This window comes from Terrapene carolina, unplaced genomic scaffold (assembly GCF_002925995.2).
Source record: "Terrapene carolina triunguis isolate 2854851 unplaced genomic scaffold, T_m_triunguis-2.0 Scaffold88, whole genome shotgun sequence".
Classification (NCBI taxonomy): domain Eukaryota; kingdom Metazoa; phylum Chordata; order Testudines; family Emydidae; genus Terrapene; species Terrapene triunguis.
Window position 1 is genome coordinate 47,557,110 of NW_020664439.1, and position 23,212 is coordinate 47,580,321.

Genomic DNA, 23,212 nt, shown 5'->3' on the forward strand with positions numbered 1-23,212 from the left:
TTGTCACAGTTGAGAGGAACTGCACCTGTATTCCCTCCCCGTCATGCAGGAAGGACACCCGCTCTAGGCTCCTGGCTCTTCACCTCTCCTGGGTGCAGACCCGCCGCTGTCACCCTGCAGGGTTCTTCCAGGCTACACAACTCCCTGCCTACACTGTGATATCCCCAGCAAGCCAGACTGCCGAAACAGACTAGCGACTGCGCTTCGCTTTCCCCTCTGAGGCTATGAACAGCGTAGTTGCCCCCTGTCTCAAGTGACCCCACCGCTCTTTATCAACAAGCATATTTATTCTTAAGGTGAGCCTCACAGAGGAATCATACACAAAATAAAAATCCCTATACGCCTGCTGAAAGCTTCCCAGAGATCACCACCAGTCTGATGCGGCCTCAGTAGGCCAAAAACTTTCCATCCCTTCCCACGAAGGGTTGGGGCTCTCCTTGGTCAGAAGGTCCTGTCTGTTAGCTGGATCAAAAAGAAGGCCCTGAGACAGTTTAGACCAGATGTGGGCAAACTACGGCCCACGGGCCACATCCGGCCTGTGGGACCGTCCTGCCCGGCCCCCGAGCTCCCGGCCGGGGAGCCTAGTCCCCGGCCCCTTCCCCGCTATCCCTCCTCCCGCGCAGCCACGCAGGCCGCGCTCTGGCCCGCCACTCCCGCTGGGCAGCATGGGGAGCACAGCTGGCTCTGGCTGGGTGTCGCGGCTGCGAGCTCCTGCTGCTGGTAAGGGGGCGGGGAGTGGGGGGGTTGGGTAAGGGAGCGTGGGGTCCTGGGGGGCAGTCAGGGAGGAGGGGGTGGTTGGATGGGGTGGAGGTTCTGGGGGGGCGGTCAGGGGATGGGGAACAGGGAGGGTTGGGAGTGGGAGTCCCAGGGGGCCTGTCAGGGGGCGGGGATGTGGATAGGGGTCGGGAGGGCAGTCAGGGGATAGGGAGCGAGGGGGTTGGATAAGGGGGTGGGATCCCGGGGGGAAGTTAGGGGCAGGGGGGTTCCAGGAGGGGGTGATCAGGGGACGAGGTGCAGAGGGCGGTTGGATAGGGGATGGGAGTCCCGGGGGGGCTGTCAGGTGGCGGGGTGTGGATAGGGGTTGGGGCAGTCAGGGGACAGGGAGCAGGGGGGTTGGATAGGGGGTGGGGGTCCCGGGAGGGGGCAGTCAGGGGACAGGGAGCAGGGGGGTTGGATAGGGGGCGGGGGTCAGGGGACAAGGAACAGGGGAGGTTGGATGGGTTGGAGGTTCTGAAGGGGACAGTCAAGGGGCGGGAAGTGGGAGGGGGCGGATAGAGGGTGGGGACCAGGCTGTTTGCGGAGGCACAGCCTTCCCTACCCGGCCCTCCATACAGTTGCGCAACCCCGATGTGGCCCTCACCAAAAAGTTTGCCCACCCCTGGTCTAGACTCAGGCTATTTATCCAAATGTCTTTTCTTTGTCTGTTGGTCCCTGGAGAATCCGGTTTGAACCAGCACACGTGAGCCTTTCCAGGTGGTGATACCTCTCCGGAGGTGTTACAACCCTGAGTGAATTTGCCTAATCATCCCCCACACACCCACACCCCAACTGTTCTTAGTTTCTGGAGGGCTGTGATCTCCCTCCCCCATGGAATTACATACAGTCCCTGGCCCACAATGATACATACACTTAGTACAGTAAGATCTTCCCAAAGATATTGCAGGAAATGATCATCTCTGTCACAGCAGTGATGGGCTCACCTGTCCCCAGGACAAGTTTCCCTCCTGACTCCCATGCGTTAGAGATCATCACGGACCCTGCCTCAAACTTCCTGAACACTTGCGTTGTCTTTTCCTTCTTTAACCCTTACTGCGCTAGCGGTGGGTGTTCTCATTATCTGTGTAAATGCCCAAACCTCTCTTGAATCCTGCTAAACCCTAGGCCTCTAGGATAGCTTGTGGCTGAGAATTTGGCAGGCTAACTGAGGCTGGCGTTAAAGAGAACACGATGACCCTCTAAAACGTCCTCTGACTCCCGGAGCCCGGTGAGCAGTGTTCTTACCAGCCGTTGGTGACCAAATGCACTGCAAACGTTTTTTTTCTCCTGCTGGTAATAGCTCGTCTTAATTAATTAGCCTCTTACAGTTGGTCTGGCTACTTCCACCTTTTCATGTTCTCTGTATGTATATATATCTTCTTACTGTATGTTCCATTCTATGCATCTGATGAAGTGGGCTGTAGCCCACGAAAGCTTATGCTCCAATCAATTTGTTAGTCTCTAAGGTGCCCCAAGTACTCCTGTTCTTTTAACCAGGAAAATATCTGCTCTATTGTGTCAAGTATCAGAGGGGTAGTCGTGTTAGTCTGGATCTGTAAAAAGCAACAGAGAGTCCTGTGGCACCTTTAAGACTAACAGATGTATTGGAGCATAAGCTTTCGTGGGTGAATACCCACTTCGTCAGACTCTCTGTTGCTCTATTGTGGAGATTCTTAATTTCCTAGCCGGTGTTGATTTCCCCTTTAGCTGTGGTTTTCAGCCAAGGCAAAGGAAAGGGAGATTCTAATGACAAAGCCAGGCAGGACTAGAGAAAATCCCCTGTTATCGTCATGACATCTGTGCCGCACGCTAAAATCAACATGCTCCAGCAAAGGAATTTATGAATTATTTTTAACCATTCACGCACTAACTCCTGCCGGTGCCATCTGTGTATAGAAGAGTGAAGGATAGCCAGATACCAGCTGTGGGTAGATATAAGAGCCTGCTTCTCTGATCGACCTGCAGACTTGGTGGTTTGGGGTCCTCTCTATGCATAGCAATACTTACCACAGGTGGGCCGTGAATCCTAGCATACTGCTGTGTGCATGATCATTGTTGTTAATTTAGTGACTTTTTTTTTGACTGTTTGTACTGTTTTTACCCCATTGTACAAAACACTGTACAGACACCTCTGACAAAAAAGATGGCCTCCCTCTCCAAACAGTTTGCAGCAGAAGCAGAAGATGAGAGAGACCAGGTGGAGGCAGACGGGGGAGCCGGAGGAAACAATGAGACAATACCGGTCAGTCTGGTTGGCAGTGGTTTAAACACCCCAGCTCTCTGACTGGTGTCGGGTTTTTTGTAGGCATTGCCACAAAGGAGAGTTTTGAGGACAATGCTGCGACTTTGTGGATGTTCACGGGAAGGCATGTAGCAAACGGGCGATGAAGGCTGGGATCGTTGGCCAGTCGGAAGTGGGAGTCAATGCACTGGGGAGAGAAGCGCCTATTTCAGGATCCGTCTCTCTTGTCCTTTCAAAGAAGGGTCACCACAGCTTCCATCAATATCTGTGAGTCATCCAAGGAGTTCTCCAGCAAAAACCAGAGGAGGTGAGAACTGATCTTCCTGATAGTTCTAAAATAGAAAAGGAGAAAAAAATGTTTCCCGCCTTCTCTGTGCATCACAAAGAAACCAAAAAAGAGGCACAAAGGGGCACATTTCTTCTCTTTGTAGGCCACATATAATGTTGAATAATAATAATACCTAGCTCTTATATAGTGTTTTTTATCTGTAGATCTCAAAGTGCATCCCAACCTCTAGTGTATTTATCCCCACAACACCCTGGAAAGGAGGGCAGTACTATTATCCCCATTATACAGATGGGAAAACTGAGGCACAGATAGGCTAAGTGACTCACCCAAGGTCACACAGGAAGTTTGTGGCAGAGCAGGGACTTGCCCCCAGGTCCTAAGCTGGTTCCCTAAGCACTGGACCATCCTTCCTGGTTGTACTGGGCTTTGGATATACTAAATTCCACTCCACGCAACCCTCCCAACTTTAGTCAATGGGTTTCTCAAGCATGCGAAAGCAGAATTTGACCCACTGCATTTAGCACAATTCCTGTTAATGACATTCCAGCTACTGAACCTACAAAGAGTCCACAAGTCTTTATAGTCTCTGTCTAGACTAGTACGTCAAAGGCAACCGGGCCGCGGTTTCACTCTCAGTTGTTCAGCTGAAATATGTTAGTGGTGCCTTTGTACTGGCCGGAGAATTTTATGCTGAGTTTGCGTCCGATAAGAGAATGCCATTCAAAGAAAAGAAAAGAGGAAACCTTCTTTCTGCATTCATTTTAGGATCGCCAGCCCGGAGTGCCGAAGGCCCGGCTTTTCCCAATAGACCCCTGCCTTGTTCTGGAGGGACCACATCAGAGAGGCCTCAATGAGGTAACCTGTCTGTATACAAGTGCAACTGAGCGCAGGCATTTTGCCCCCTCTTTTCAGGGTCGTTGAGTCTCCTGGGCCCTGCTAAGCCTGGCCTCTCTGGTAAGGCTTCTAACGAGGGTTGTCACCCCGCCGGGTTTTACCCAGACAGTTTTTGGTTTCTGTGTCCCGGTGCCATTTAGTGTTGCCGGGTGCCCGGAAAGTTCGGTTGTAAAGGGGACGTGACAGTGTTCGGGCAGATGTACTGACCAGACACCAAAAGCCCGGTTACTGTGGGGCGAGGGGAGGTGCCAGGTCATTAGCCTGCACCAGCCGGGGCCGCCTCCTGTCTGCAGACACAGCAGCTCCCGTCCCAGCCCCGGAGCAGAGGGAGCCCAGCTGGCAGGGGGGAGGGAGAGGGAGGTGGAGACAATCCAGCGAGCGAGGGAGGGAAAGGGGGAAGAGAAGCGCGTGAAGGAGGCGGGGCTTTGGGGGAAGAGGCGGAGCATGGGTAGGGCCTTGCAGGGAAGAGGCGGAGATGGTGGCAGAGCCTGTAGGTAGGGTGACCAGACAGCAAATGTGAAAAATCAGGACAGGGGCTGGGGGGTAATAGGAGCCTATATAAGAAAAAGACCCCAAAATCGGGACTGTCCCTATAAAATCGGGACATCTGGTCACCCTACCTGTAGGAGAGGTGGAGAAGGGGCGTGGCCTCAGGGAAGAGACGGAGCAGGGGGGGAAGAGGGTTCGGGGCAGGAGGTGGGATCTCGGAGGTCCGGTTACCAACAATTAGAAAGCTGGCAACCCTGCTTCTAATAAGGGAGCCAGACTGTGGCTGTTGTGATGGTGAAGCTGTTGTCTCCTGCCCCACAAGGCACTGAACAGCCACAGCTGGGTAACAGCCCTGAGTCACTATGGTGAAAACTTCCTACTGCTGACCGCAGATTGCTTAGCACGGGGACCCCTTACAGAAGATGGGCTGCGGTTAGGGGACGGGTGGTGAAGGGTAAGAGGTCAGGTAGGCCCTGGCTCGGCCTGTATTGTAAGTGGTAGGAAGGGATGGAGATTCTGCGCTGGGAAGAGTGGAGACCCTGGTGAGAAGGTTGAGATGCGGGGTCCTTCTTACACAGCAGTCCAAGAATTGGCTCTCCTAATATCACCAGCCGCAAACCCAATCCTGTGGTCTCACCCACACAAGGGCCTGCACCTGCCCGTCAGGGTGACGGATTCAGGTTCAATGGATCGGTGAGACAGGCCCCAGCCTCTCGGGGTGGGAGACATCAGGCGGCAAATGTGTCTGTCAGCTCCTCGCCTGAACAGCTGTTCTGTTTCCTCGCTGAACATGTGATTATCTCTTTAGTTCTTTAATTACCCAATCAGCAAAATCAAATCAATCAAGGTTATTCCCAGCTCTAATAAACATTCTCCGAGGTTGGATTTCTGTATGGATCAGCTCCTAGAGACTTGAAAGGAAACATTATTTTTCACTGGCCCAGTTGGTCCAAGTTGGAGGGGGGGACGCTTTGTCTTTTGCCTAAACAACCAGCAGGGTGCAGGGGGGACTGGATGCTAATTCTGCCTGCCGGTGGGTTGATTTTTGTGTAGCGCTGTCTGGATAGGAGCCGACTGGTGTTGGCTGGAAGTTGTCATCAGGCAAGGACTGCCTGACAAGGGTCTGCCTCACAAACCTGCCAGCGCAAGTGGGGGCGTTGCGAGTCCCCTGGGACTGAGATTGGGCTTGTCCTGGGGGGTTGAGCTCTCCAAACTGGGGTGGAGGCTCTGTGGGGCCGGGCTGTGGGGGGAGCCTGTGCTGCTGTTTGCCTTGCTGTACCTGTTCCCTGAATAAGGCTCTCCATCTGGAACATTTCTCTCTCACCATCACCAGCGACATTCAGTGGAGAGCCAGCAAAGAATTCATGGTGTTCGGTGAGCCAGCTGCTATTTCTCCCACTGACAGCAGGGGGCGACAAGACTGCCTATTGTTAATAGTAGTCAATATTTATATTATAGCAGTGCCCAAAGAACTCAACTGGGACTGGTGCCCATTGTGCCAGGCGCTGCGCAAATCAGGGACATCTGATAGGAAATTGGCTCCTGTCTCTAGGCTAGTCGATTGCTTTCTTCCTTTGTGTGCGGCATTGGCTGGGCAGCAGGACAGTGAGCTCTGCAGGACAGGGACTGTCTTGTTGTTCAGTGTTTGTACAGCCCCTAGCACAGCTGGGTCCTCCCCCACGACTCGGGTTCCTGGGCCCCACCGAAACATAAACAGTAATGATCAATAGCAACACAATGATGTTACGTGTCTTCCAGTGTGTACAGCAGGGGGGATAGCAGCTGGGAGACCCGGGTGCCTTTCCCAGCTCAGCCACTAGTTCTTTGCCTGACCCTGGGGGGAGTCATTTCAACTCACCATGCCTCAGTTTCCCCATCTGTAACACTGAAGTGACGATCTCATTTCCTTGACGCCGAGAGTGCATGGTGAAGCTTCGCCGATCAATGAGTAGAGCGCCTGCAGTGAAATTCAGCCCTGGCTAGTGGGCCGGCACAGGGCCTCCGTGCCACTAACGCCTCATGTCAGCCCCGGGCGGACTCCCCCGCTGCGTTCCCTGGAGGAAAGGCACTCAGCGGAGCGACCGGTATTACTAATCGTGAGATCCCAGCACTTGGTTCCCTGCATTTTCAAAACTCCCCTCTGCCAATCCTGGGTCTGGTGAGCCCGACTCATTGTTCTCAGGGGCTCCGGGGGCGTGATAAGATCTCACGAGAGCAGTGAGCCGTCCCGGCCTTGCCGCACATGGAGCTGATTCTGTGTCGCTTCTTGTCTTTCAAGGAAATAATTCCTGAAGAGGAGGAGAGCTCCAGTCCACAGGAGAAAAATCTCCTCAAGCCGCTAAACCTGGCAGGCTCAGCTCCTTGTTTCGGGTAATTTCCACGCCTCCAGCAGTCTCCCCAGCTCTTTTGTTCTGCAGCTGATAATTAGGCACTGCTGCTATTTCCCCGCATGCTTTTTCTGACCCCTTCAGGCTGCCTCCGCGCTCAGCTGTGATGCTCACATGGGTCATTTCTCAGCAGCTCTTCTAAGGAGAGCGACCGGCCGCTGCCGGCCCCACGGCGCCTTTGATTCTGGCACTGATTAGCAGCAGAGAAGCCATCTGGTGGGGACTGGCATGAAGCGTGGCAGGGGCAGCAAGACAAGGTTTCCTCTCTCCCGGTGTCACAGAACAACAGATGAATCTAGCCCCCTGGGTGGTCTCTGCACCGGAGAGGCCCAGGGCTGGCACAGCAGGGCGCTGTGGGTCAGGATTGGGGAGTATCCGCAGAGCCGTGCTCAGAGCTGGCATACAAGCGGGGACTGCCTGTGGGTCAGGATTGAGGGGCACCAGCAGAACTGTGTGCAGGGCCCAGCACTGGAGAAGCAGGGAACGCTGCAGGACAGCCTCTAGGTACGTTGGCAGAGCTCTGCTGGGGACCGTCACCAGAGGAGGACACGTTATAACTAGAGCTGTACCCAAGCCATGAAATCTGGCTCTTCCCTGTTCCAGTGTATGAGTGTGTCGGATCCAGCGTCTTGTCTGGAAAACGATCTCCCGTTAGAAATTAAGCCCCGTTAGGATGGGATGCGAGACCTGACTAGCAGGTGGGCAGTGGGTCAGGATTATGGGGTGTCAGCAGTTCTGTGTGTGTGTAAACCCTGGCCCGGAACAGATGCGGACTGAGGGGCATCGGCGGATGTGGGGTGGAGGAGCCCAGGCCTGGCTGGGATAAATACCCAGGGATATTGCTTTGCGGACAGAACTGTGCAGCAGCGTGAGGGATGCACTGAAGTGTGTGGGGTCATGTCTCCTCCTAGCGGCTGCCCCAGTGATTGCAAGCAGCCGGTTGCGAGTTATGCCTGTAACTCACGTGTAGTGGCCGGGTCCTGGGTTTGATCTCTGCTGCTGACGCAGCCTTTCCCAAGGCCTGTCTGGCATCCAGCTAGCAAAGCACCTGCCACTTCCGGGAACCCAAATCCCAGGGTCTGGGATCAGCAGCTTTACTGCTGCATAAGGGGGCAAAAACAATTCAAGTAGCAGAGGACTTCAGCCGTATTTTTCCCTTCCCCTCCACCCTCCGATCCTTTCAAGGCTACACCCCCGTGTCCCCATGCCCACCCCCCACCCCCGCCACCAGCTCTCAGATTTCCTGAGGCCGGCCACTGGCTAGTGGTTCCCAAATAATACTCATCCCCGATCGGAGAGCAGCAGAATCCCGAGCGACAGTGCCAGCAGGGCCGGGAAGCCGGGCTTGCAGCATCCCGGCAGGGGACACATTTGCTCACTGCGTCTGTTTCCCAGCAGCAGCGGCCCTGTTTACTCTGGGATTCACTTTTTCTCCAGTAAATAGGCACCTTGGGAGCAGCATTTCCATCTCGGATGTTAAATTTAGCAGCGGTGCTTCCCCCTGCCCGCCCCCTTCCCACCGGCTCCTGGAACCCCCCCACCCCCCTCCAGCTCGCCCGCTTTGTCGCATTACACAGTAATCTGAGATGCCTTGGCCAAGCTCCAGGGAACAGAATGTACTTGGCAGGGAGACGGGTCTTGATGTCTGCAAAATGTCGGGAAATGCAGCCAAGAGCTGCTAACTGGGTCATTAACCTCCAGAAGAAGAGCAAGTCATGGAGCCGTGCTCGGTCGCACTTCAGCTCGCCTATAAAAATGGCCTGGTGTGAGGAGAGGAAAGGGGTGGTGTACGGCGTCGGTTCCTAGGAAGTGAATGCAGCTGTTCTCCCACCCCCGACCACCGCCCTGCCCCGCCCCGTACGGCTCCCACAGGGCCTTTTAAACACCCCACGACCTCCGCGCTGCTATCCCTAGGCACTTTCAAAGGTGCCCTGGCCACTCTCCCTGAGACGTGTGACGGGGATCACTGGCCCCGTTTACTGGGGTACAGCCCGTCCATCCTGGAATATGAGGCTTTTCGCTCCCTGACCCAATACGCAGCCATTTATCCATCTACCCAACTCTCCCAAGGCGTGATGGCTGAGCGCGATGCTCCCCGGCTCCTTTGACCAGCAATGGGAGATGGTTTCCCTGGGCGGGAGAAAATGAGCGGTGGAAGCAGCCTGGCTGGTACCTCTGTCTCCTCTGGGCTGCGTGTGGCTCTCAGCTGCCATCAAATCCCGTCGCCTTGGGACAAAGCAATCTGCTAAGCCGGTGATGGCGACCGCTCCTCCGGGCTGGGGCCTGAGTCCATTACAAGGGTCCCACTTTCCCTCGGAGCCGGTGCCCCGTGGCTTGGCAGCGAGTACCACACAGCTCCGGGCAGAGGCAGCCACAGCTCTCGCTAACAGGAATAAATCGTGACTAGGGCAACCTTCCTTCCTCCCGCACACCCAGTCCGCTGCCCAGGGGCATTCAGGGGACTCTTTGCCCCCAGTGGGTGCTGCTAGCACAGGGTAAGTCCAGCTGGGCCGAGGGCAATGCGTCGGCTCCAGATTGCATTCAGGTCTGGGGCTGGGCCTGGCAGGTGCTGCCAAGCATCAGGCTGTTCTGGGGTGGGTTCTGCTGTCCCAGGACGTCCCCAGGGGGGTCGTTGTCGTGATGCTGCTGGGCAGAGGCTCACGAGAAGGGCTTGAGCTGGAGCCATGTCCTGTTGGCTCACCCTGCACGGTCTCAATCCCTCCTCAAGTGTGCTGGGGGTGGGTCCTCAAATCCTTTTATAATGCCCCCATGCCGCTAAGTTGTGGTTTGTCCAGACTATACATGGCCCCCTGCTGTTAACCGTCCCTGGTGCCACCACAGCACGATTCTCAGGAGACCCACCCAGGCCCCAAGCGCGTCAGCCCTCACCCTGTGGAAAGGCCGCGACCCACCGGCCACGGCTGGGCGAAGGGGGAAGGGGCCCCCTTGAGACATCAGGTCACGCTGAGCCGTTTGGGGTGGAGCACAAGGCATGAGCTGCGGACTTACAGAGCTGCAGGCAAGTTGGCTCCTTGTGGCACGACAGCCCAGTGTTTTTTTCTGCTGCTGGGCACTGAGGGGACTCCCTGGGCAAGTCACTTACTCTGGGCCTCAGTTCCCCTCTGTCCAATGGGGATACCAGCACCTGCCTGCGCTCCGGGGCTGGTGAGGAGAAATACATCAGGGATCGGCTGGTTCTCAGCTAATGCAGTGACAGTACCTCAGTAGTACCTGCTTTTTAAGGCCCCCTGAAAGTCAGCAGAAGATGGGGGGGTGGTTTCATGGGGTGCAGAATCCCCTCCAGCTTGATGACAGCTTGAAAGGAACTGCCCCAAGACATTCCTCCTGCCCCCACGCCGTTCCTTCCCCTCCCCCGTCTGCCTTTGTCCAGAGGCAGGGGAGAGTTAGTGGCTTGAATTTGAACTGAGAGGTGGTGTATCTTCGTTTAAAGTGTATTTGAATCGTAGTCCTTCGCTTTGTCCCATGCCCCGAAGGCTCATATAATAACATGCTCCATCGGCAGATCTCAAAGACAAAGGGCATCAGTATCATTATCCCCCTTTTACAGAATGGGAAACTGAGGCCCAGAGCACCCAAGGTGACCCGGCAGGCCAGTGACAGAGCTGGGAACAGAACCCACCTATCTGGAGTCCATCCGGCGCTCTCTCCACTGGCTACCCTAGTGTGACGATTTTCTTGTCAGTCATCATTTCGATAGCCACGTGGTCAGTGTGGTTATTAGTCATTCCCTGGCATTAAAAAAACACGTCCAATCAGCCCGCTGTACTCTGCGTTAAACTATCCGCCCAGTCTGTCCTCTGTGTTGGGGCGTCGCATCTCACTGGGGCCAGACACGTCCCAGCTTTGCTAGGCATTTGCCTGCCGGGGGTGGGAGCGGGACTTGGGGGCTGGGTGTGCAACGTAGCCGATTGTTGCAGAAGGTGGTGGGGGGGGGACAGTCAGGTGTCTCGGCCCCCCCATGGTGCAAACAGCCAGAGTGTCTGTCAGTCAAGGGTTGGCAGCGTTTAAGATTTTCTCTTTCCACAGCCCCACCAGCAATCCTGCTACTGGGGTGTCCTCTGCTGGCAAGAGCAGGTTGGAACAGCCGCTGCCATCCTTAGGTGCAGCGCAGCTACCTACTGTGAGCCCGGCTGGGTCTGAATCATGACAGGGCCCAACGACCAGAGCGTGAGTAGCTGGACCTGGGCTGAAGGGACCCCACCCCCTTGCTGCTCTGCGCATATTGGCCTGGGTGCACCTGGCAATGCACAGGCAAGGCCTTGAGCAATGTCCCAGCAACCCGAGCCTGAAAACATGACCGAAAAGCCGAGATTGCGCTGAGCGGAGAAGGGAGGGGCGGAGGGGCAGTTGCAAATGGCACTTGGGTGTGTAGCGCTTGTCTGGCCCGAGACCCCCATCGCTGGGAAATCCGGTCACCCGGGAGGGGCGTTATCACGGGGTTGGGTTTTGCTCGTTAAGTCGCCGTGTAGCATTTATAACTTCTTTTAAAAAAACACATTAATTTACTGTACGTTCTTCATGAAGACCCAGGACAAGGTGCCACCTCCTTTCCGATGGGAAAAGAGGCACCTTCACCATGCGCTAAAATAGACAATATTAAACTCAATACGGAGCCCGGGAATGTTGAGCCTTCTCCTGGCCCCTTCCTCCCATTCCCAAACACACACGCGCGCCATCCAGCAAAAACAGGTTACAGCTCAAATCAGAGTCCATCCCTCCCCAATGGAAACCCCCACACCCGTGGCCCTGGACTTCCCCACACACCACCTTAGGTTTGTTGCATGCTCTGAAGATCGGGGGTAAGGAAGGGGGAGTCAATTTCAAAGCCAAGAATGCCCTGTCTGTAGCTACCTCTCTTCTCTACCCAGGGACCTCCAGCACCTCTGCTGATCTCTGCTGCAGGAACATGGCCCAGGGTGAGCTGGCCACTTCTCAGGTACAACGGTCCCAGGCCTTTGTGGATTTCATGGAAGAAGCAATTTTTTAGGCAAGATTTGAGTCACGGCCCCTTTGAAAGCAGCGACAGCCAACGATGAAGCGGCAGCCAACGATGCCCGATCCCCAGTGTCTATTGCAGCAGTCTCAGCTACGCCGGCCTCCATTCAGTAGCATTGTGCACGGAAGAGATGAAAGCATCGGAAAAGGAAACGGGGCTGAACAGGCTCAGATCCCGAGCTCTAGGCCTTTGTTTTGCATTGCGGTCACCCAGCTGAGCTCGGCTTGGAGCAGAGTCCTTCCTGCAGCTGGACCCGAAAACAGCTGCCAAGGAGAAACCCCGGCAACCACCGAGATGTCCTTGCCGGATTGGCAAGAGGAGGAGGGCCGTGCAGCAGGAGGAGGGTGCTCGTCTGGGTGTTTGGCGAGAGCCACAGCTCACCTCTGCCACTGGAGCCAAATCCTGCTGGCCCAATACAAGCAGAAATCGGTCAGAGCTTGAGCCTGCCAGGACGAGGATGAGGCACTCGACAATGGACTCCTGTTTGCCTCTGACCATGGCAGTACTGGCTGAGAATAACAACTAAGCCATGGCTGATCTCTGATCTCCTGACTTCAAGGACGTGGGCCGTGAGCCGCCATAGCCCACTGCGCCAGGGCCATGACAGGAAGAAGCCTGGGGTGATGCCGCAACGTGTCAGCCCTTGGCGGAGCTACCTGGGTACCTACGGCAGCCTGTGTGTAGCCATCGGGGTAGGGAGAGGCTGAATTTCAGGTGCGCCGCCGTGGTGACCCGTCAGTCCCTCTGGGGAGACTCCATTGCTTGGGGCGTTGCTGAGTAGACGGGACACAACCCTAGGAAATATACGGCTGCAAAGAGTCCTGCAAGGGGCAGTGGACTGAGCTGACCGAACGGAGGTGTGACAGGCTGAGAGGGGGCACTCACCACGCCTCTGGCGAATGAGGGGAGTCAGCTCAGCTCAGCTGCCCCCTCCCCTCGCAAAGGTGCTGAGGGGAAGAGCTGTGAGTTGGTGGCTTCGGGGGTGGATAGAGGAGGATGCTTCCGGGAAGGCTGGGCTCATGAGACTTCCGGCTGGGAAGTTTTGTGTGTTCCAGACACAAACACGCTCCCACGAGGAAGAGACCCGCCTGCCCGCCTCCATGTGATCTGGGCTGAGTCACTGCACCAGCTTATCCGCCCGTTTCCCAGCTGTAGACCTATGAGTCTCCCCGAAGTAGAAGCGAGATGATGACAACCCAGGACTGACCATCGACCAGGCCCAGCCTGGTGCAGGCTGATGGGAATTCCTCAGTCAGTGGGAAAGAGGTGAGTGCAGAGCTCTGGGGAATTTGTCGGGGGAGAGGATCAGAGGCCATGACCCATGTACCGTTAATGGCAGAAGTCCTGCCCCCTCTTCTCCCATGCCCACATCCTTGGGCATTTCTCAGAAAGGTAGCACCATAATGCTGAAGGTGTGGCAAGTTTGCCTCCCAGCTTCTCCTGTCTTCCTTTGAACACCCTCGCCTGGAAATGGGCCTCTAGGATTGTCTTACCAAAGCCGTCCTCGGTGGCATAAGAGCACCGCAATATGTGCCTGATGGGTGCATTGTTCCACACAGAGCTCTCTTCTCCACCCCAACCCTTCAGTTGTTTGTAGACGCAGCTGCTAATGGCCCGTAAAGCAATGCTGGTCGGAGAGCATTCTGCTGGCCACCCCGGCATTTGAGGACTGTGAATATCCTACAGATATGGGCAGTCCCCTCCAACTCAGGCTCTACATCTCTTCTGCAGGATGGATGTTGATCTCAACCTCCGAGGCCAACCACCCCATAGCGCTCTGGCTGGCTGCAGGGGGATTGGTGATAATGGATACAAAGAGGATTTTTTTTACTGAGGAAGTTGGACACAGCCAGACCCTGTGGTTCTTTCTGTCTCCTTAGCACCCCAACTAACACAGCTTGTGCTGCCCAGGTCACCCCACGCGGCCTGTGAAGTCCTTGCCTGAATTAGGTCTTCATGGCAGGAACGGGTGACCACACTGCAGACCTGACTACAGACCTTCAGAGCAGATGCTCACGCACTCAATAGCAAGATGACACACTTCCACACATAGTTCCTGCTTCTAAAATGGTGATGTCCAAATCAAGGGATGCTGGTTCAGTCATCCAGGCTTCATTGCCAGAAACCCTTACCTCAGTGTTGCTCACTCTCACGATATTTGGTATTTTTCTTCCAGCCCCGGCTCCTGGAGTCATGTTATCACATGAAAGTTTAAACATTCATTTAAAAAATAAAAGTTTCTAGCCCACATGGCTTCAGAGAAAAGCCTGATTAAGGCAATTAAAAAGAACACAACATATGTTATTTTTTAAAATCTCATGATTTTGCGGGGAGACCTGATGCCTGGTTTTTGAATGCTTGGGGTTGGCAGCACTGCTCACTCCCTGTAAAAAGATCATCCATTAGAGGAACAACATGGGAGCTCGCCGGTTAGCTACAGCTGGGGAGGATCTACTGCTGTTTAACCCACCAACCCCAACATGACTGGCAAGAACTTGCACCTCAGAACAACTACAATCACACCCTATGTTAGCCAAAGTCCCCAGCCTCTGGGAGCTTCTACGCCATCTGCCTTAACTCTCCTGGCTTCTATTTTTAATTTATATTTTATTGATTTTTCCCCCCAAAAAATAAGAGGAACTCCCTCCCCCCCCCAAAAAAAAAGAATAAAAAAGTGAAGGAATGGGAAGGGAAGGGAAAGGAGAGTGACATCTTGGGTTCCGTCGGCTAGGAATTAATTAACGATTTCTTAAAGGTCCCTCTTCTCCAAAATGTTACCCACCCTTTAGCTGTCAGGGCAGGTGAGTTGCTGTATAAAGCTGCTAGCCCTGGCGGCAGTCGGCTCTTTTAGCTAAGCAATATGATCTGTTTGATTGCAAGCACCACGCTAGGGAACCACGCTTCTTCTTGGGGAAGGTCGTGTGGCTGTTACTGTGTCCGTCAGCACCATCCGCTTCCCTTTGGTTTTGCCCTCCTAGACTCAGTTGCCTTTGCTGTTGTGTGTGTCGGGGACTTTGTTCCCCTGCTAGTGTGACTTCTCCCTACAGTCTCAATGCCGACAGACAGTCGTGAGTTGTCAGGTGTCAGGAGCTAAGCAGTGTTGGGGCAGAGCTGGCGGTGGTTGGAGACCCCCCCAATTCAATGCGTGGGTGCTGTTCTTCCCTAAGAATCAGTCCTGAACCAATGGCTGCAGCAAGGTGCTGTGCCTTCTGGATACTATGAAATCTAAGTCTGTCCTCGGAGATCCTGTGGCGTTATTAGCAAGTTCCAACACTGCGTCTTCCTAAATACCCCAGAAGTTCCAACTGGACACATTCTTCTTCGCTTCAAGTCCCAAAGTGCTGCATAGTTTTGCCATGAGCTGTTAAACAGCTGCCGAGCTCCACCCAAAAAGGGACTGGGTGAAGTGATTCCTGCGTGTGCATACCTAGAGCTAGATATCAATGTTGCATGACATCCGTGGCTACCTAGCAACCGCATGGCTCTCCTGCACCCATGAGCGTCTTGGAACTTCATAGACTCAGGTCTCCTCCTCCCACAGTGCGGGATGGACTCTATTCCTTGTCCTCAAGAAGATTTCCCCTTTGTGGTTAGCCCTATAGGGTCTATGGCACATTGAAGAGCGTTTCTGATTTCACTTGGAGAGGGGAGGGCAGTGGTGCACATTTCACATTTCAGTTATAAATATTAGGATCCGATCCAGCGCCCATCAGACTCGCTGAAGGCCAGATAGTTGCACCAGGAAGTAATTTAGCCATTTGAATATGTGCATGGAGAAAATTGCATGTCTCTTATTTACTGCATGGTTGATGCACAGCAAAGAGGGTAATATATTAAAAATGTGAGGACGGTTTAAGCACTCTGTAATTAACTGCTGTCTATATAACCAGAAAGCTAGAGCAAGTGAATTCAGTCTCAGTTAAGAGACTTATTAGCTGTCTGTGGGTTTTTTTTAACATTTTACTGGTCCATCATTAACTACCCCTAGATTATCTTGTCAAACTGATAATTAAATGCCTCAAAAATTCATTACAGACTGGGTATATTAATAAGAATGTAATTAAGTAATGTTTGCTTATGTGATTCCTGTCTATTACCTGCTCACTGATTTATCTCCAAGGCATTTCTTAAATCTTTGTAGTAGCTTCTTCAGAATCAATAGAGGCCGGGAGTCAATAAACACCTTATTAGACCCAAATGAGCTGCTTAATTGGGGGAATGCAATGAAGGGCTGTTCTGGCTCTCCAGGGAGTTTCAATATGGGGGATATGATCTGACAAACATCAGCCTAAAGAATCCCAGCGGCTATTTCGCTGCTGCACTCAACTCAGGCACAGCAAGGTTTTATCTTTGTAGGGCCTGATCTTGCTGACCCATGGCAAGCTCTCAAAGCATGTCCTACTGGGGAGTCACTGGCTGCAACGCCACAATTGATTATTGAATACGTCCACGTGCTTCAGGGAGGAATTCAAACTGATTGGTTTGTAGGAGAAATACACTCTCCCCTCCCCCAATATCCTCTCCAAACTTACAGCACGTTCTCTTTGAGTACAGCATGGGATTTTTGTGGGAATTTACATGGAAAATCCATGAAGTCATTTGAGTTAAAATTAATTACAAACAAGTTCATTTAAGAAATGGGGCATCTGTGTGAAAGTTTGTTTTTTCTTTGTTTAGAATGATCTTAATAATGGATAACACAGAAACTTGAAACTTCCCATAGAGTTCAGACTAATTGAAATCGTGTGTATAGGCTGCAATTAGATTGTAATTAAGCTAAATGATCAACGATTGTCTAATTATTAGGCATATAGATAGGCTACAGGCTCATGAGTTGTTCTGCTTAACTCTTAAGTGGGGCCATTCTGACATCAGAGGTGACTCAGCCAATCATCACCCTTCCTCTACAACGAATACGCATTCAAGGATTCTACTGGTTGTAATGACTCAGTGGTGTGAGCGAGACCAGACATATGTCACGAGTTCTCATTGGAAGACTACATGGGCCCAGTAGTCACTGCTCTTTAAAGGTGCCGTAGCTGCGTACTAGCATCAGTGCTGCCCAAAGCAATGAGGAAACGTGCCTGAGAAGCTGAGTCAGGAGCATTGGGGGGTGGGGGGACGGTTGGCCCTCCCTCAGCCCCCCTCCCGCCCCGTCATGATCTCATTAGCAGAGCCCTCTACACCACTAAATCCATCACAAATTAAGGGCTAGATTTACTCCGATGCATCCGTGGCATTGCTCTGCTCTGGGGATGCAAATCAGCTGTCAACCCATCTTCACTGGTCAACATACTCTGGCTGGCTTTAGTGCAAACCAAACTCTCTGTCCAGAAGAATCAGGCTAAAATACAATGATTTCAGGCTGATCCTACGTATCTTCGAGTCATTCGAAATAGTGCATGGTCGCATTCTCTTTGGGTTTCTTGTTTAGTGTCCATGTGGGCCACTTGAAATAATTTTTAAAAACTAGTGAAATTCCCAGGTAAAGAGTTACATATAGAGGGAGTTAAGGTCAAGATAAAATACATTACAGAGATGTTTTCATTATTCCAAAACCAGTATCGTGAACCTAGGAAATTTGGTGTTAAGGTTACACTTGAAAGAAATCCAACCATGTTAAGGTTAAACAAGCACAGTTAAGGCACGCAGACAACTTTCACTCTGCTCTGTAGTGATGCCATGCAAAAACTATATGATTATGATTCAAGCAGTTTATTATTCGTGCTCCCAGATTAAATTAAACTGATTCTTAAAGGTACACTTGACTTTTTCATATATTTTTCCCCCTTGTGGCATCAGTACAGGTTTTGGGGATAATTACAGCGTCCCTGTAATGTATGTTCACTCTTTTCCTTTGCTGGCGCATGCTCTCAACCTTAACTCCATTTTAACATAGTTTGGTTTTTTTGGTCTGGGAATATATATAATAGGCTATTTTTTCCCACGATTACACTGATTTTTCAATAGTACTACCCCATTGACATCAATAGCATCATTCCTGATTTACACCGCTGTTAGTGACAGGAAGCCTGGTATGTCTCATTTGTGAACCTGTGTCTGTATGGTTGCAGGTGTTTTCTTTTTCTAATTTTAGGCAAATTAATCTTTATTTTTCACACTTAAATCTCTTTGTATTAAAATCTATGTTTTTAATTGGCATTCTGGTATTTTCATTGTATAAAGAATCAGCCAGATCCAAGCCCTGCACTCCAGGGAAGGCGTTCCTGGTAAGTGCCTTTGGAATCTTTGTTTGCCAGCCCTTTCTGAGAAGAGTTCACCACACTCTCAAAATAAAGGCCCAAATTCTGCTCTGTTACTTTGGAACAACTCCAGTGAAGTATGTTGGGGGTCACACTGTAGAATGTGGCCTGGTAGATGCAGGGTATTTTCAATGTGTTTTATGTAGGCATCTTCTTAAATTTTCCTGTCATGGAATCTCCTTGGTTTTGAAGTAAAACAAAAACACGCTCTGTCTTTTACACTCACTCTCTACTGAAGGCTTTGGAGTGAGGAAAGCGGCTTGGACATAGTATTTCCCCTCTCCATCCCCTTTCCCCCCTTTGTGGAACTGAAGCTGTACCGAACCTTTTGGACAGCCCTGAAATGCTGGGTAACATTTGTTTGTTTATTTCTCCCCCTAACCTCTGCACTTGGCTCAAGGCTGGGATTCAAAGCAAAAGTGAGTCAGATTCGATGAGGAAACCTATTTTGATAGCATCCCTCCTGGCCCGACGCAGGAAGCTCTGGAAATCTCAAGATAAATTAAATAAATAAATTAAATTAATGGAGATATCCTATCTCCTAGAACTGGAAGGGACCTTGAAAGGTCATGGAGTCCAGGCCCCTGCCTTCACTAGCAGGACCAAGTACTGATTTTGCCCCAGATCCCTAAGTGGCCCCCTCAAGGATTGAACTCACAACCCTGGGTTTAGCAGGCCAATGCTCAAACCACTTATCAGGAAGTTCTGGATCTCACACAATTTCGGGCCAAAATGTACAATCCCAAAGACTTCAGAGCAGAGGCTCTTCCATCACTAGAATTAACCCTAGAGGTGACTGTAGCAAAGGCCTTTCATAAAACGCCTAGTAGCCTTGGGGCACAGTCAGTCATTTTAAGTAAAGTATTTATTTAAAAATGGCCTCTCCCCTCACCCATCCCCCTCCCCGATCTGCTCCCTGTGTGTGTTCTGAGTCCTAGCTACTGACTGTATTTATAAAGGTGGATTTTCATTGCTTTCCACCCTTGTTAACACAGCAGAATCTGTGCGAAGGGAGAGAAGGAAATGGGGTTACATATGTCTCGGGGGAAGGTAATTTGGCCTGTAAAACTTTTATTGTTGGGGATGATGCATGATAGAGAAAGAACCAGCTTGATTCTCAGATCTCAGGAGGAGTTTTGCAGGGGGTACCAATTGGGGGGGGCGGGAATCCTTTAACTTAAAGCACATTCACTTGAGCATATTTGACATGGAAACTGAGAGACACTGAATACAGAATTCCCCCCCCCCCCCCCCCCCCATGATGCCATTCTACAGAGACACTTTTCACGGGCCCTTTGCTTTAAAGGGAAACTGTTGGATCAAATCCCCCACAAAATTTAGATTTCATAAAAATAAGTTATTGTAAAATGTAGGGTCCACTGACAAGTTCCCCTGGTATTTTTGCAAACAAGCATCCATTGTTTCACAGCATTTTCAACTTGGACTAGGGTGACCAGATGTGCCAATTTTATAGGGACAGTCCCGATTTTGGGGGCTTTTTCTTATATAGGCACCAATTACCCCCCACCCCCTGTCCTGATTTTTCACACTTGCTGTCTGGTCACCCTAACTCGGACATTGCAACATTGTGCTAGTGCAGGAGACCCTGCAAGGGAAATTGGCTAGGAATTGACTTTAAATCCTAATGAAACTGACTAATCTGTTTTCATGATCCAAGCTGGGAGAAATGCAGAAATGTAAACAAACAGGATAAAGGGTGAAGCGTTGGATCTTTTACACGTCCTTTTAGCTGTACAGTGTCTGCCATTAAAAAGTTAGTGCTTACCATGCAATGGGATGTGACATGCCATATATTTTCCCCAATACGTAAAAGAGGAACTAACTGATAACTCTGTGGCAGCTTTTTGGTAAATGACACTTTTGAATGGCAACACTAAATCCCCCTTTCATTTCAATTGCATCCAGGATTGTGCTCAGTTTCCTGTCTGCACCTTTGGTTAGTGTTGCTATGCACTGTTAAGTAGTTGCTGAGTTCTGCCCCAGAAGTAGCTGCATTTCTGTTTTGGATGCAGTGATTCCTATAAATGGGAATGGCCATATGTTGTTGTCCTCATTCAGACAAAATTCCCCTGGAAGTTTTGACTGAGTAAAAGCCACAGGACATGGTGCAATATTTGTAGAGCGCTCTGGGTACCATCTGGGTAACTTAGCTCTTTGTTAAATTCTTCTCCATCCTACACAGGGTTCATGTATGGGACAGACGATGCTAGAGACGGTATTGATCACTATAAAAGCAGATTGAAGACAGGAGAAGAGCTCTCAAGCTGTAGTTCTGCTCTTGCAATTGCAATTAAAATCCTGATATTGCAATTTTAACCAGTGCAAGAAGTTCCAACCCTGGCAGCTATTAGGGAAGCAAAGGGGGAGCAGCTGCTAAAACATTGTGTAGAATTGACATCCTTGACAACAACCTTAGCTTCGTAATTAGGAGGAACAGTTTGCAAGGGGCGGGAGGGGAAGAGGCAAAATAAAAAACAATCCTCTGCGTGAATTCATCTGCAACAGCTAAAATAAATCCTGAAGAATATTGTTCCTGCCGCAAGGGCTAGAATGCCTTGGCGGGGAGGGGGAGGGGAGTGGGAGGGGAAGGGGGAGGTGAGTGGGAGGGGGAGGGGAAGGGGAGGGGAGGGGGAGGGGGAGGGTTTTGGGACAGAATCCAGTTCGCTGTCAGGAGTCCTGAGCAGTTTAACAACAATGCTGGACATTTCACAGGGAGGGCCAGAACGGGTTCATAGATTAGCATGCACACATGAGAAAAAAATGTTTGTCTAGGACAAATTAACTCTTTTCCTTGGAGAACACCCAGCTGACAACGAGACGATCGCTGCACGGTGGCTTTAGGTATCAGTCATCCTAACCCAGGAACCAGTGACTTGCCATAGAAGCAGGTAGCCCATTTTACAATGCACACCAGGGTGGCTAAGACTTCGTTTCTTTCCCGCAATTTTTTTCCCCGTCCTCACTCAGCGGGACGTTTGGTTAGAACCTGTTGCATCCATTTCTAATGCCGATTTTGGCTCTTCAAAATCTATCACAACCTTTCATCCCTCTGCTCCTCCCTAGTAAACTTTTATGTCAGCCAGTTCTGCAATTGCACAGGGCTATAGCAGGAATGAAACTAACCTGACTGAAGGTTGGTTTACCCCTCCCTATTACTAACCGCATTTTAAATTGGGCTCCAACACAGGCCTGTGACTTGTGGGCATGCCTGCTGCACAGTGGGCAGGAGTGGGAACGCAATCTCCGCCCCTGTGCCAACCCTCTACCCGGGAGGAGGGATCTGAGCCCACCTGACCCAACCCTGAAGAGGTCAGGTTGTTTTCAGACCCGACCTGACGCAAACCCAACACGTATCGTCAGGTTCTGTTGAGTTGCAAGGCTCCATGGAGAGCTAGTCAGTACCATGGATGGTTTTCCTGAACTGGGGGACTGGGCTGAAACAGGAGGAATCCGTTCACTGCTTAGGTTGTTCCTGTGCAGCAGAGGAAGTGACTTCTGCCAACATGGCAGGGGGGGATAACGGTGCCGGGCTCCGTTAACTGGCATGTCAGCCGCATGCTTCGCTTACAAGCGAGGTAAGGCCCAGATGTGCCAACTCTAGCTCGGAACCCGCATACACACCTGTGCAATGGGTGAGCCCCGTTGAAGTCAGGTGTCCCAGTGCCATGGTGATGGGGGACAGATAGTTACGTAGATGATAGCTGGGTGCATAAGTGATTGCAGGATTGAGGCCTTATCAAGCCTATTGTTAAAGACCAACCGTTAGCCTTGTTCTTTTCAATCCTTGCCAATGAAATTTAAACAAAATCAAAACCAGCAATTTTATTCTCATTAACCAGCATCAGGTTGATAGGCCGGCGAGATAGAACATCTCTAATTCTCCAGGATCTCTGAATCTTTTCCAGACTCTGGGCCCGATCCTGGTCGCTGCCACGCTGGTGGGAATCTGGAATGGCTGCAGATACAGTAATCACTCCTGCAGACCCAGGAATCAGATGAAATGCAGCTGGAGGGAACACAGCAGCAACCTACAGAACCCAGGTGCAACTTTACACAACATTTTCCTGTTGCTAACCCTCATTTGTCTAATTGCTCTTTGTGCGTTGATAGCAGGTGCAACATGACTGTAGATATGTTACTTTAGAAAAGGTCTACTTCAGTCTAAGCTGCTGATTCCACATGCAGATTTCTGCCGCTGGAGAACCACGGACAGCCCCTTTAGAATCAGAATCTGAACTGGGCTGAGGACAAGTCTGATCATGGCTAAAAGGCTTGCTCTCCATCCTGGGGAAGAAAAATGGCCACTCAGAGTGCATTCCCTCATTCACTCTGCTGGCATCTGCTAGGAAGGTGATATATAGGCAGCAGAGGGGATGGACAGGTTTGTTGGCAGCTGGAGAGCAGTTTGGGAGAATGTGATGACATTGCTGATGTACAGGATTAGTGCAGATGAGGGAGCCCCCCCCCCCCCCCCACTCAGTGTTAGTTTTGGGAACGTTACTTCCCCTGTATCCAGCACAGGCTTGGGTATTTGATAAACGGGCCTCATTTCCGCCAAAATGTCAGGCCCACTTCCTCAGCAGAGCCCTCCAACCTCCTAGCCCCTGGGTTCAGCCGAGCAGTGCATTGCATGAATCACTGCTCTTCTGCTTGAGCGCCCGATCCTCAGAGACCAGGGCGCTCTGCTTCAAATCTAGAGACCCTCTTTGAACCCAGAGCTACTCCTAGGATAGGGCCTTAACCTGCCTCTGAGCCTTTCCTCTCAGCTGTCTTAGTGTGAGGTGCTGAAATGTTGTATCACCTCAGCTGTTACTTTAGCTTCTGCTATTTTGTGCAAGTATCAATAAAGATTAA